Source organism: Propithecus coquereli, unplaced genomic scaffold, assembly GCF_000956105.1.
Source record: "Propithecus coquereli isolate 6110/MARCELLA unplaced genomic scaffold, Pcoq_1.0 Scaffold608, whole genome shotgun sequence".
Lineage (NCBI taxonomy): Eukaryota > Metazoa > Chordata > Mammalia > Primates > Indriidae > Propithecus > Propithecus coquereli.
In genome coordinates, this window is record NW_012152041.1 from 621,134 (window position 1) to 634,758 (window position 13,625).

A 13,625-nucleotide genomic window follows, 5' to 3' on the forward strand; every position below is an offset into this window, starting at 1 on the left:
AATGGGTGAAAAGCAGGAAAATTATCAGGAAGATTATTGAAAAATTAGATTTAGATGCAATAATGTTAGCAAATAACTTAACTCTAAAGGTAAGAATCTTAAATGACTAATAAGAGTTAATGAGCCTATTGATATCAAAAATCATGAATAAGACATTTAATAATCAAAGCAAGAAGACAAAAATCTATAGAAATATTTAGAGATATTCAAATTAATGACACCTCATTACATTATTTTCCAAAATTTTATAGACTTAATAATAATTATTTAAAAGCTTTTTGAAATTTTTTATTTAATAACTAAAGACCAAAGTATATATTTGTTTTTCACTCTATGGTAAAATAGTATGGCTGAATTATTGTACAAAATAATTTTGAAACAAGCTGAAATACATTTCTTTGCTAGCAAATATTATTGGAAGATGACTAGAGGGTATTGCCAAAGGTATGGAGAAACATTCGTTAGAATACACTATGCCATGTGGGAGGTTTGTGTTGTAGATAGAAAGGAAAAATGTCTAATATCCTTTGGCTTATGGCATTTCTTAGCTATTATCTTAAAAATGAAATTCAGGAGCACCAAAATTTTGTGACTCATTGAAGAAAATATGTATAGGGAAAGATATATTCTTAATAGTAAATTACTTCTTTAATTAAAAAGTTCACTGATTATCCCATGTAAAACGTTTAAAATAATTATCAAAATTAGGACTCATATATTTTTATTTTATAAAAATGTAAGTTCTCAAGCACAATTGTCTTAGCATTCGGCAATTATCAGAGTAATAATTGATTCAAGGCAAAAATTAAAGGGTTCTAAAACTGTGGGTAAATATTTCATGAGGAACAGAATATTGATATAGTCTCAAAGTATTTCCCCTCAAAATACTATTAAATACAAAAGGGGAAGTGAATGGTAATTTTACAGTAGAGGAACATGACAGACACCACCTAAACCCAGTGACCTAAGTTAATGTCATTGGTAATGGAACAAAATGACATCATGTGCCCCTTGATGAGGTGCACTGGGAAGGGCACCGAATGACTTCTGTGGTATTCCTGCCAAAAATGCATAATCTGCTTCCAAACATGAGGTAACAAACTCAAATTGCTTGAACTTTTCAAAAACAGCAAGGTCATGGGAGACCAAGGAAGATTAAGGAACTATCTTAAATTAAAGGAGATAAAAGAGGTATGTCAATTAAATGCAATGTGTGATTCTGGATTAGACCCCAAATGAAATTTTTACTTTTATTTTTTACTAAAAAGGACATTATTTAACTATGGCACTTGTTCTTTAAAAAATAAAAGGACACTATTGGAATAACTGGAAAATTTGAATAAAGGTTATAGATTAGATAACAGTGTTCTATCAGTGTTAAGTTCAGTTTTGATCATTGCACTGTGATTTTGTAAGAGAATGTCCTCACTTATAGGGAACATACACTGAACTATTTAGATATAAAGGCACATCATGTCTACAACTTGTTTATTTATTCGTTAAAAAGTAATATGTGTGCATATTTAGAGAGACTGATGAAGAAAACGTGGTAAAATGATAATAGTTAAGGAATCTATGCAAAGTATTCAAAGGCTTTTTGTGTTCTTCTCAAAACTATTTTGCAATAACAAGTAATAAAAAAGTTGACTTTTTCTGTGATGACAACCCTAATTAGTAGTATGTCACTTAGCAGATAGTTTTGGGGGAAAAAAAATTGCACTTAATCTGATGTTATTAGGAAAAGTCATTTTAAATAATAAGTGATTAAAAAATCCTTTTAAAACAGAAACTTCTGTCCATGAAAGAGCGTTTTGGAAATGGATGTTTAAAAATGTTTCTTATTATCATGGCTCTGCAAAAACTTTATGAGTATACTCATAAAAAATGCTTGTATCTGCATACTTGAATGCAAACGTGAGAATAAAATTTTCTAACTTATTGTAAAGTCTTCCAAATGTATTTCAGTAGAATTCTGTTCTAGATAACCACTGGTGCATAACAAACCACTCCAAAACTAAGTGGCTTAAAATAATGTTGTATTACCTCTCACAGTTCTGAGTATAGACAGGCTTAGGGAGATGGTTCTCACTTGAGGGTCTCTCCTACGGCTGCAGTCAGATGGTGAGTGAGGCTGAAGTTATCTTCACACTATGCCTGGTGTCTAGACCAGGATGACTGGAACAGTCAGGGCCTGGCCAGGCATCTTTTTCCTTCTCTCTCCACATAGATTGTTTGGGCTTCCTCACAGCATGGCAATCTCTGGGTAGTCAGACTTCATATACAGCAACTGGCTCTCTCAGGCCGTGATGGTCAATTTTGTGTGTTGACTTGAGTAGGCCACAGGGTGCCCGTAATCTAGTTAAATAGTATTTCTGAGTGTGTCTGTGAGGGTGTTTCTGGAAGATATTAGCATTTGAATTGGTGAACTAAGTAAACAAATGGCCCTCAGCAGTGTGGATGGCCATCATCCACTATGGTGAGGGCGTGGAGAGAACAAAAGGCAGAGGGAGGTTGAATTCACACTTTGTCTGACTGCTTGAGTTGGGCTCTTTTCTTGGCCTTGGTGATTCTGGTTCTCAGACCTTCAGAGTCAGACTGGAATCTACACTACTGGCTCTCTGGTTCTCAGACCTTTTAAGTACAACATTAGCTTTCCGAGCTTACAGATGGCAAACTTTTCATATATCTGTGGGTTCCACATCCACAGATTCAACCCACTGCAGACAGAAAACATTTAGAAAAATATACAAAAAAAATATAGTATTAGGTATTATAAGTAATCTAAAGATGATTTAAAGTATACAGGAGTATATGCATTGGTTATACTCAAATACTATGTCATTTTATGTAAGGTAGTTGAATGTCCACTGATTTTGGTATCCTTGGGAGCTCTGGGAACCAGTCCCCTCAGACGCCAAGGGACGATTGTATATCCCACTGGTTCCGTTTCTCTGGAGAATCCTAACACATGGACAAAAGGTGACGGAGTTCTCACGACCAAGTCTCAGAAGTTAGGCAGCATCACTTTTACCACATTCTGTTGGCTAACGCAGCCACAAACCAGCCAAAATTCAAGAGAAGAGAAGAACAAATTCGACCTCTTGATAGGGCAGTGGCTTACATTTATAGCAAGGGAAGGATTCATGAGCGCTGTACTGGAAACAAGGTACCAAACTTTTAAATCCAATTTGTTACAAATGCAAAAAAGTGAAATGTTCTGATTACGTTTCAATGAATATATACTGGTACATGGGAAAATGCACATCTACTGGCCAAATTTTAGGAAAAGGTTTTGACTAATGGGTGGATGGGATTAAAAATGAAAATTACGATTTAGTCAGTACAGCCAATGATGTACTTTGTGAGGTAATATTTTCAACTATGACAGACAATAAATTGAACTTAGAACCAGAGTTTTGAACAACTTTATCAAAAAGTGTAGAGTCAAATGTTGTAAAAAGGGAGCATATTTAATCATTTCATTCTCACTATGAGATTACTATTAACAATAATTTTATTGAAAGAAAAAGCTTTTGACTATTAATAAATTTAAAATGTTACCTAATTTGTATCATCTCTTTTAATTTCTATGTTTTTATATAGTTTATAATATACGTATCTGTCCAGTTGCATATTAGAAAGAGGCAGCCCACTGTAGGGCTAACAGCATAGATTCTGGAGCTAGGTGCCTGGATTTGAATTCTGGTTCCACTATTCCCTGCTGTGTGACATTGGACAAGTTACTTCACTTCTCTGGGCCTCAGTTTTCTCAATTTCAGAGTAGGGGTAATGATAGTAACTAATCATCAATTATGACGATTATGTAAGTTAATATAGAGCTTGTCACATATTATTTAGCCATAACTATTACTATTTAGCAGCATTTTTAAAAATAAAAACGTGAATTATTTGACCTAATAATTTGATATCTAGATATTTCCTTTTGGAAAATACTCATATGCACAAGGAGCTTTGTACAAGAATGTCCATTGAAACATCATTTGTAATAGGGAAAAAACTGGAAACCATCTAAATGTATAGGGGAAGAGTTTAATAAATTGTGATTTGTAGATGGGATGGGATACCTCACAGTAGTTCCAAAGAACATGGTTAATTTTCATGTTCCGAAATGGAAATGTCACCATGATATTCAGTTAAACATCAAGTTGTGTAATAATATGTACAATGTGATTCTATATATGCAAAAGAAAATCATAAAATTAAAATTTATGTTTCTATGTTTGTATAATAGTTGTATATACATATAAATACTTGTATACAAATATACAAATATTTGTATATTAAAAAGATCTAGAAGCATATATGTCACACTTAGTTTACAGAGCAGTTGGTCAAACAACACTGTGGGGTTTTGTGTATTTAATGAACATTTTATAAAGATGTATCAATATAATGATTATATAATTAAAAATATATTTATTGGGAATCTGGCCGAGATGATGAACTAGAAGCGGCCTGCACACGCTGCTACAGATTAAAAGTTGCAAGTGGATGCCCATCCATAGATGGATCTTTTTAGAGAGAACATTGTAAATTATCAGAGTAGAAACAGGAGACATTCTAACTGAAAGAGAGGGAGATGAGGTAATCCACTCAGAAAGATTAGAAGGAAACTGGGGGAGGCATCCACACATGGGGAAGGGTCAGAGAAAAGAACCCTGGGGCTTCCCACTCCCCTCATGGACACTGTGATCCAAGCTGTGAGAGGGCCTCCACCACCACCACCCCAGGCCTCTATACTGATCAGGGATCTGGTTGGAGATTGTGCAGTAACATTCCACCAGAGTGCGGGCACAGCAGAGACCTGCTGGCTTCTATTCCAGGGTCACTGCAACTGATGCCATTCTGAGCTCTCAGGGTCAGAGTGCCCAGTCTACATAGGGATTGTTTGTACTGACACTGCCTCCACATTGCTCCTGCCTAGCCAGGCAGGGAGCAGGGAGAGCAGACACTCCACTGGGGAGTTTGAACAGGGGTGTCAATCCCACCCGAGAAGTCCCATGGCAATAGCCTCAGCATAACCTGTGTGGGGAAAGAACCTCAGCCACCTGGAAGCCCAGACCCATGATCCTGTGTGCCCTTTGGAGGTCCTGCCCTTGTAGCTCCATGTGCCACTCAGTCCCCCACCCGATGGTCCCACATGCTGCCTGATGCCATGCCTGAGGTCCAGTGCTCTGCCACTGACCCGTTAGCCATGAACTGGCCCCTATCATGTTCCACCATTGCGCCTTGTCCTGAGTGGAGCGAACACCTGCAGCCCTGACACCCACAGCCACTGCCTAGATAGTCTTGCACAGCTGGCACTGCCACCACTGCAGGGAGACATGGGCAGAGCAATCTCACTCCTTACAGAGGGACTTGTCCAGCCTTTGCCTGAGTTTCCGACAGAGGTCTGGGGACCAACCCACCACTCCACACAAAAATCCTCCAGCAGCAGTTTGGACTGTGACAACCACAAAGGAACAGGACAATGCAGAATAATTGCATTACAGGCTTTCAGTGCATCTGTCCCACTCCTGCTGGGTCAATCTTCCAGTGCAGGACAAATTTGTGCCATCTAGGGACTTCTCACTAAGTAGGAGAGTTCCCAGAAAAGGACAAAAGGTGAACCACAAACCTATCTTCCCTGAGCTGAGAAAAGAGGTTTCAGATGAGAATGAGCTGGCAAAAGAACTCTGGCAACATGAAAAACAAGCTAGTTCAGTGCCCCCAAGGGATTACAATAGAGCTACACCAATGGACCCTAACCAAAAGGAAACTGTTAAAATTTCAGAAATGGATTCAGAATATGGATGGCAAATAAGATGAATAGGACTGATAAGCAAGTTGAAAACCAACACAGAGAAGCCAAAATATTTCAGGACATGAATAAAAAAATGAAAAAATTGCTAAAGAGAGGTTAGGATAAGAATAGACATAACAGAACTTAAAGAAATGAAAGAGTCATTTAGGGTATTCCAAAATACAGCAGAAAGCTTTAACAACAGGCTAGACCAAGCAGAAGAAAGAATTTCAGAGCTTGAAGACAAGGCTTTTGAACTAACCTGGTCAGTCAAAGATGAAAAATAAAGAAGAATGAATAATCCCACAGAGAAATGTGGGACTATGTGAAATAAGCCAATACAAGAATTTTAAGTAACCCTGAAGGAGAAGAAAAAGTAAAAAGTAAGCAAAACCTATTTGAGGGAATTATTGAGGAAAACTTCCCTGGTATCACTAGAAATTCAGATATCCAGATACAAGATGGTCATCAAACACTGAAAAGATTCACAGCAAATAAGACATCTCCAAGTCTTATTTGGACATAACAATCCTAAATACATATGCATGTAGTCATCAACCTGGCCAAAGTCAAAGTGAAGGAGAAAATTCTACAAGCTCCAAGATGAAAGCGACAACTAACTTACAAAGGAAAGCCCATGATGCTAACAGCAGACATCTTAGAGGAGATCTTACTAGCCAGAAGGGATTAGGAACCCATTTTTATAGTCTTCCTAAATGGAACAATGGCCAACAAAGAATTCTGTATCCTGCAAAACAAATTTCATAAATGATGGAGAAATAAAGACTTCCCAGACAAGCAAACACAAAGATAATTTATTACTACTAGACCTGTTCTATAGGACATACTTCAAAGTACACTATATATGGAACAGAAAAATAGATACCCACAAGTATAAAAACACCAAAAAGTTAAAGTTCACGGCCCCTACAAAACAGTAGTACAACAGTGAAAACAAAACAACAAGGTATCGTTCAACATGATGAATAGAACAGTATCCCAAATTCAATACTAACACCAAATGTGAATGGTCTTAATGCTCCACTTAAAGGATATAGACTGGCTGAATGGATGAAGAAACACAACCCAAGTCTATGCTGTCTCCAAGAAACACATGTATCTCACAGGACTCTCATAGACTCAAGGTAAAGGGATGGAAAAAAATATTCTATGCAAATGGAAATGAAAAGTGAGCAGGTGTAGCCATTCTCATATCAAGTAGACTTTAAATCAACAATGATAAAAAAGACAAAGATGGTCATTATATAATGATAAACGGAGCAATTCAGCAAGAAGACATAACAATCCTACATACATATACACCTAACACAGGAGCTCCCAGATTCATAAAACAAATTCTACTAAATCTAAGCAAAGAAATAAATGGTGAGATCATAATTGCCAGGGACTTCAACACACCACTGACAGAACTGGACAAATCTTTGAATCAGAAAATCAACAAAGAAACATTAGACTTAAATGGGACTCTGGAACAAATGGAACTAATAGACATTTACAGAACACTCTATCCCAAAACTACAGAATATACATTCTTCTCATCAGCACAGGGGACATTTTTTAATATTGATCATATCTTAGGCTACAAAATATGTCTCAGCAAATTCAGAAAAACCAAAATCATACCATGTATCTTCTCAGACCACAGTGGAATGAAACTAGTAATCAATTCCAAGAGAAACTCTCAAATCTATACAAAGTCATGGAAATTAAACAACCTGCTGCTGAACAATCCTTGGATTCATGATGACATTAAGATGAAAATCAAAAGATTCATTATACTGAATGACAAAGGGGACACAGCTTTCAAAATCCATGGGATACAGGAAAAGCCATGCTAAGGGGACAATTCATAGCCTTAAATGCTCACATCAAAAAGACAGAAAGATCACAAATTAACAACCTGATGTCACACCTCAAGGAACTAGAAAAAGAACAAATCAAACCCAAAACCAGAAGAAGAAAAGAAATTACAAAGCTCAGAGTAGAAATAAATGAAATGAAAATCAAAAAACAATGCAGAGGACCAATGAAACAAGTTGGTTCTTTGAAAAAATAAACAAAGTTGATAGATCACTAGCAAGTTTAATCAGAAACAGAAGAGACAGGACTCAAATAAGCTCAAACAGAAATGAAAAAGGAGACATTACAACTGATACCACAGAAATACAAAATGTAATCCATGAATACTACAAAAGTCTCTACGCACACAAATTAGAAAACCTAGACAAACGGATAAATTTTTGGAAACAAAAAACCTCCCAAGCCTGAATCAGGAAGAAATAGAAATCTGGAATAGAGCAATAATGAGCAGCAATATTGGGGCAGAAATAAAGAATCTCCCAACAATAACAACAAAATCCCCAGAGCAGATGAATTCACAGACCAAGTCTATCAGACCTACAAAGAAGAACTGGTACTCACTCATCCTACAGAAATTATTCAATAACATCAAGAAGGAGGGAATCCTCCCTAACTCGTTCTGTGAAGCCAATATCACCCTGATACCAAAGCCAGAAAAGGACACAACAAAAAAAGAAAACTACAGACCAATATCTCTCATGAACATAGATGCAAAAATCCTCAAGAAAACACTAGCAAACAAAATTCAACAGCACATCAAAAAGATAATCCACATGATCAAGTAGGTTTCATCCCATGGACGCAAGAATTGTTCAACATACACAAATCAATAAATGTGATTCACCACATACACAGAAGAAAAAACAAAGAACATATGATCATCTCAGTACATATAGAAAAAGCATTCAAGAAAATCCAGCACCCTTTCATAATAAAAACCCTCAACAAACTAGGCATAGAAAGAATATACCTCAAAATTATAAAAGCCATATATGACAAACCCATAGCCAACATCATACTGAATTGGGAAACACTGAAAGATTCCTCCTAAGAACTGGAACAATAAAAGGGTGCCCACTGTCACCACTTCCATTCAGCAAAGTACTGGAAATCCTAGCCAGAGCAATTAGGCAAAAGAAAGAAATAAAGGGCATCTAAATTGGAAAAGAGGAGGTCAAATTATCCCTGTTCACTGATGACATGATCTTGTATCTAGAAAACCCTAAAGACTCCACCAAAAGTCTCCTAGAATTGAAAAATAAATTCAGCAAAGTCTTAGGTTACAAAAGCAATGTACACAAATCGGTAGCATTTCCATAATATCAAAATCAGTCAAGCTGAGAGTCAAATCAAGGACTGCAGACCATTATAATAGCTACGAAGAAAATAAAACCCTTTGGAATATACTTGGTGAAGGAGGTGAGTGATTTCTACAAGGAGAACTGCAAAACACTGATAAAAGAAACTGTAAAAGACACAAACAAATGGGAAAACATCCCCTGCTCATGGATTGGTAGAATCAATATCATTAAAATGTCCATACTGCCGCAAATTATTTAAGATTCAATGCAATTCCCATCAAAATACCAATGTCATATTCCATAGATGTAGAAAAAATAATCCTAAACTTCATTTGGAACCCAAAAAGAGCCTGACTGGCCAAGGTGATCTCAAGTAAAAAGAACAAATCTGGAGGCAGTACATTATCTAACTTCAAATTATAGTACAAGATTGTAGTCACCATCACAGCATGGTACTGGTATCAAAGTAGAGACATAGACCAATGGAACAGAATGGAGAACCCAGAAATAAAACTATATAGCTATGATCAACTGATGTTTGACAAAGCAGAGAAAAACATACACTGGCAAAAGTATGCCCTATTCAATAAATAGTGCTGGGAAAATTGGATAGCCACATCCAGAAGAATGAAAGAGTACCCCTATGTTTTGTCATATACAAAAATTAATTCACGATGGATTAAAGACTTAAATGTAAGGCATAAAACCATTAAAATTCTAGAAGAAAAGGTAGAAAAAAGTTTTCTAGACATAGGCCTAGACAAAGCATTTATGATTAAAACCCCAAAGGCAAATATAGCAACAACAAAAATGAATCATTATGACTTAATTAAATTAAAAAGCTTCTGCATAGCAAAGGAAATAACAGAGTAAATAGACAACCTATGGAATGGGAGAAAATATTTGCAAACTATTCATCCTACAAAGGACTTATATTCAGAATCTACAAAGAACTCAAACATATCAGAGGGAAAAAAAACCAAACAAAAACCCCATCAAAAAGTGGGCAAAAGACAGGAACAGAAGTTTTTCAAAAGAAGATAGACAAATGGCCAACAAACACATGAAAAATGTTCAACATCACTAATCATCAGGGACATTCAAATTATAACCACAATGAGATACCACCTCATTGCTGTCACAATTGTCCTAAAAAGTCAAAAAACAAAATATGCTGGCATAGATGCAGAGAAAAAGAAATGCTTATACATCGTTGTTGGGACTGCAAATTAGTACAGCCTCTATGGAAAACAAAGTGGAGATTCCTCAAAGAAATAAAAGTAGACCTACCATTTGATCCAGAAATCCCACTTCTGGGTAACTACCTAAAGGAAAAGAAGTCATTTTATCAAAAAGACACACTTGAATGCTTATTGTGGCATAATTGACAATTGTAAAGATATAGAATCAACCTAAGTGCCCATCAATACATGAGTGAATAAAAAACATGTGGTGAGTGTGTGAGTGTATATATATATATATATATATATATATATATATATACACACCATGAAGTACTGCTCAGTCATAGAGGGAATGAAATAATTTTTTTTGCAGCAACTTGGATGGAACCGGAGATCGTTATACTAAGTGAAATATCTCAGGAATGGAAAACAAACACCACATGTTCTCACTGACCATTGGGAGCTAAACGATGGTTACACATGGGCACAAAGAGATGTCAAGGTCATTGGAAACAAGTAAGGAGGGAGGGAGTTGAGTAATAAACACTTACCTGTTGGATACAATGAACAGTATTCTGGTGACGGGCAACACTAAAAGTCCTAACTTGAGCATTATATCATGTACCCTTACAACGAAAACATTTGTACTCCCTTAATATTTTTTAAAAAAAAATTTATAATATTTTTTAAAAAGAGTGATGGCATTTCTCCAGATTGTGGAAGGGGGAGTGTGTCAAACTTGATAATTAGTTATATAACTGTAATCAGAATGGGGAAAACAGACAAGTGGGTTTTTGTCGTGCTTTCTCCAAGACTATACATTTTACCCATGACTTCAATGTAATAACACGAATTTTTTTCATTATTTTTCAATTCACAAAACATAGAGAGAGATTTCTTGAAAACATTTACTGTAGTCAATGGCAAAAACAGAAAATCTAAGAACGTGTGCAGTTTGTTTCTTTCAAAACTCACCATTGATAACAGTTTACAGAATTAAAAAACCGCTATAGACTAACAATCACTTCTATGGAAGAGAGATTCCTTCTATGGAGGAGAGAGGAAATAAGAGTTTTCTAAGAGAAGCATGGCAGATTATTAAATCTGTATCGTATATTATTCCTCAGTGAGAATCACTTTTCAGAAGTCCTGCGTGTAATCGTCTCTTGAAATATAGCTTCACTACATGCCTCAAAGTCATTGGCAGTTCTCCAAAGAGAGCGAGCAGGACTTCAAATATTATTTCAGAACACTGAGGGAAAAGGGGAGAAGTGAGATTGATTTCATTTTAAATGACTGGAGCCAGGCTCTGCAAGGACCAGTCTTTTTTGCCTTATTCCTGTGGCTTTTGTTTGCCAGTTAGGGAGTATCACCTGGATTCAAAAGTTGGGCTAAACCAAGAGCTCAGTGGAACAAAGAGGCATGCTCCTTCAACAGCTGTCCCCGTGCGTCAGACAGAGTAACAGATGGGAGCAGCTGTGCCGGCCACATGTGCCCTGGTGAGAAAGCCAGCTCACATCAGTGACTCCTTGTGATTTCAGAAAAGCAACTTGATCCTCTTATGGACAGTGATGGCATTTGTCATTTGTGGCTGTGTAATAAGGGTCAGGAGTGTCTGAGGAGAGACCCCCCTCTTCAAACTCTGTCCTTCAATGAAGGCTGAGTGACCCTGACAAAAGCCAAAACCAAATTCCTGAGCCAGAGGAGGAAGCACTTCCCATGTGACAGGTGCTCAGGGTCAGTCTTGTGAGCTTTTGCTTTTGGGTGCCTGGAAGATGAGAGGGAAGTGGAGGAACTCATGTGCTCTGCTCAGTTTCCCTAGGAAACCATACATGCAGAACCGGAGAACTAGGAGCTGGGTGACTAGTCATCAGCCTTATGGTGTTTGCAGAAAGGAAATCTTTTCAGAGCATGCAGGGAGGCCCTGTGTGATCAGCAGAAAGCAGTAAGGTGGGGGTGCTGTGAGGCGGAAGCAGGCAAGCTTCAAGCCCCCAGCGGCCCAGGCCACCAAGAGAAAGTGTTCACCATAAAACGTTTTCGTCCTAAGCAGTGTCCCTGGTGATTCAGGGGCTCTTCCTCTTCATTAACATCATGGAAGGCATCTAACATGGCCTCAGATGAAACTATATCCCCTGCTCATATTAAGTCACTTAATATCATTGGCTCAATAGTAAGCCAAGTTAATTGACACACTGGCTAGGTTTACCTCATTCAGACATAAAGGGACCGCTATGATAAAGCCCTGGCATAGGACACTAAGGACTATTTCTGTTCTTTCTTTGTGTGTTTGTTTTTATTGGCTTTTTTTTTTGATAGGCAATACGTTCACATGTTTCAATAACCAAAATATATTAATAGGCATACCGTTCGGATTCCCTCCCGACCCCTCTGCCCTGGGCAGCCACTTGCTGGTACCTGTCCTTTCAAAGTTTCATTGTGTATATACACACACATGCAAATACAGATCATTGTCTCTCCTTTTATTTATTCTGTGGTAACAAGTTACAGGGAGGGCTTCATTCTTTTTTTTTTTTTTGTAGTTTTCTAATTTTCCATCGTATGGGTATAAAGAATTAATTTAACTAGTGTTAAACTAGTTGATGGGTATTAAATTGTTTCTAGTCCTTTGTGATTACCAACAATGTAGCCGGGAATAATACTGCACATGTATCGTTTCATCCATATGCAAGTTTTCTATAGGATAAATTTCTAACAGTGGAATTACAGGGCCTAATGGTTTGTGGATTTTAGAGAGACAACCAAATTTTTCTGGATGCTTGCAAACAATTTATGAGAATTTTCCACATTCTTATAATGTATATTCATACCTTGGGTTTTGCCAGTCTGACAGGTGTCAATGAAAACCAGTAACTCAGTGTAGTTTTAATTTTTATTTTTCTTATTATGAGTGAGGTTGAACATCTTTTTATACGTGTAAGAGTATCTGTATTTCCTTTTCTATAAACTTTTCATATTCTTTGCCCATTTTTCTGCGGGGTTGTTGGTCTTTCCTTATGAATTCCTGCTGTTGAGCCCATCTAGTGATTTTTTAAAAAATAATTTGGTTATCGTATTTTCCAGTTTTAAAATTTTTATTTGGTTCTTCCTTACATTTTCTATCTCTTTGCCGTGACTTTCTATTTTGTCATTTTTAAGCATTTATAATTGCTTTAAAATTAGAGCATTTTGTATAACAAATGCTTTATAATTCTCACCAGATAATTTCAACATCTGTGTCATCTCAGTGCTTAAGATTATCTTTTCTCTTTCAAGTTGAGATTTTTATGGTTCTCAGTGTGATGAGATTTTGGATTGCATCCTAGACATTTTGAGTATATTATATTATTCTGGTTCCTATTTAAATCTTTGATTTTAGCAGACAGTTGAACTGGTAAGTTCAGAATGCATGTTCTGGTCCACTTTGTGGGCTGTGGCTTAAATTTCCATTTCGTTTTC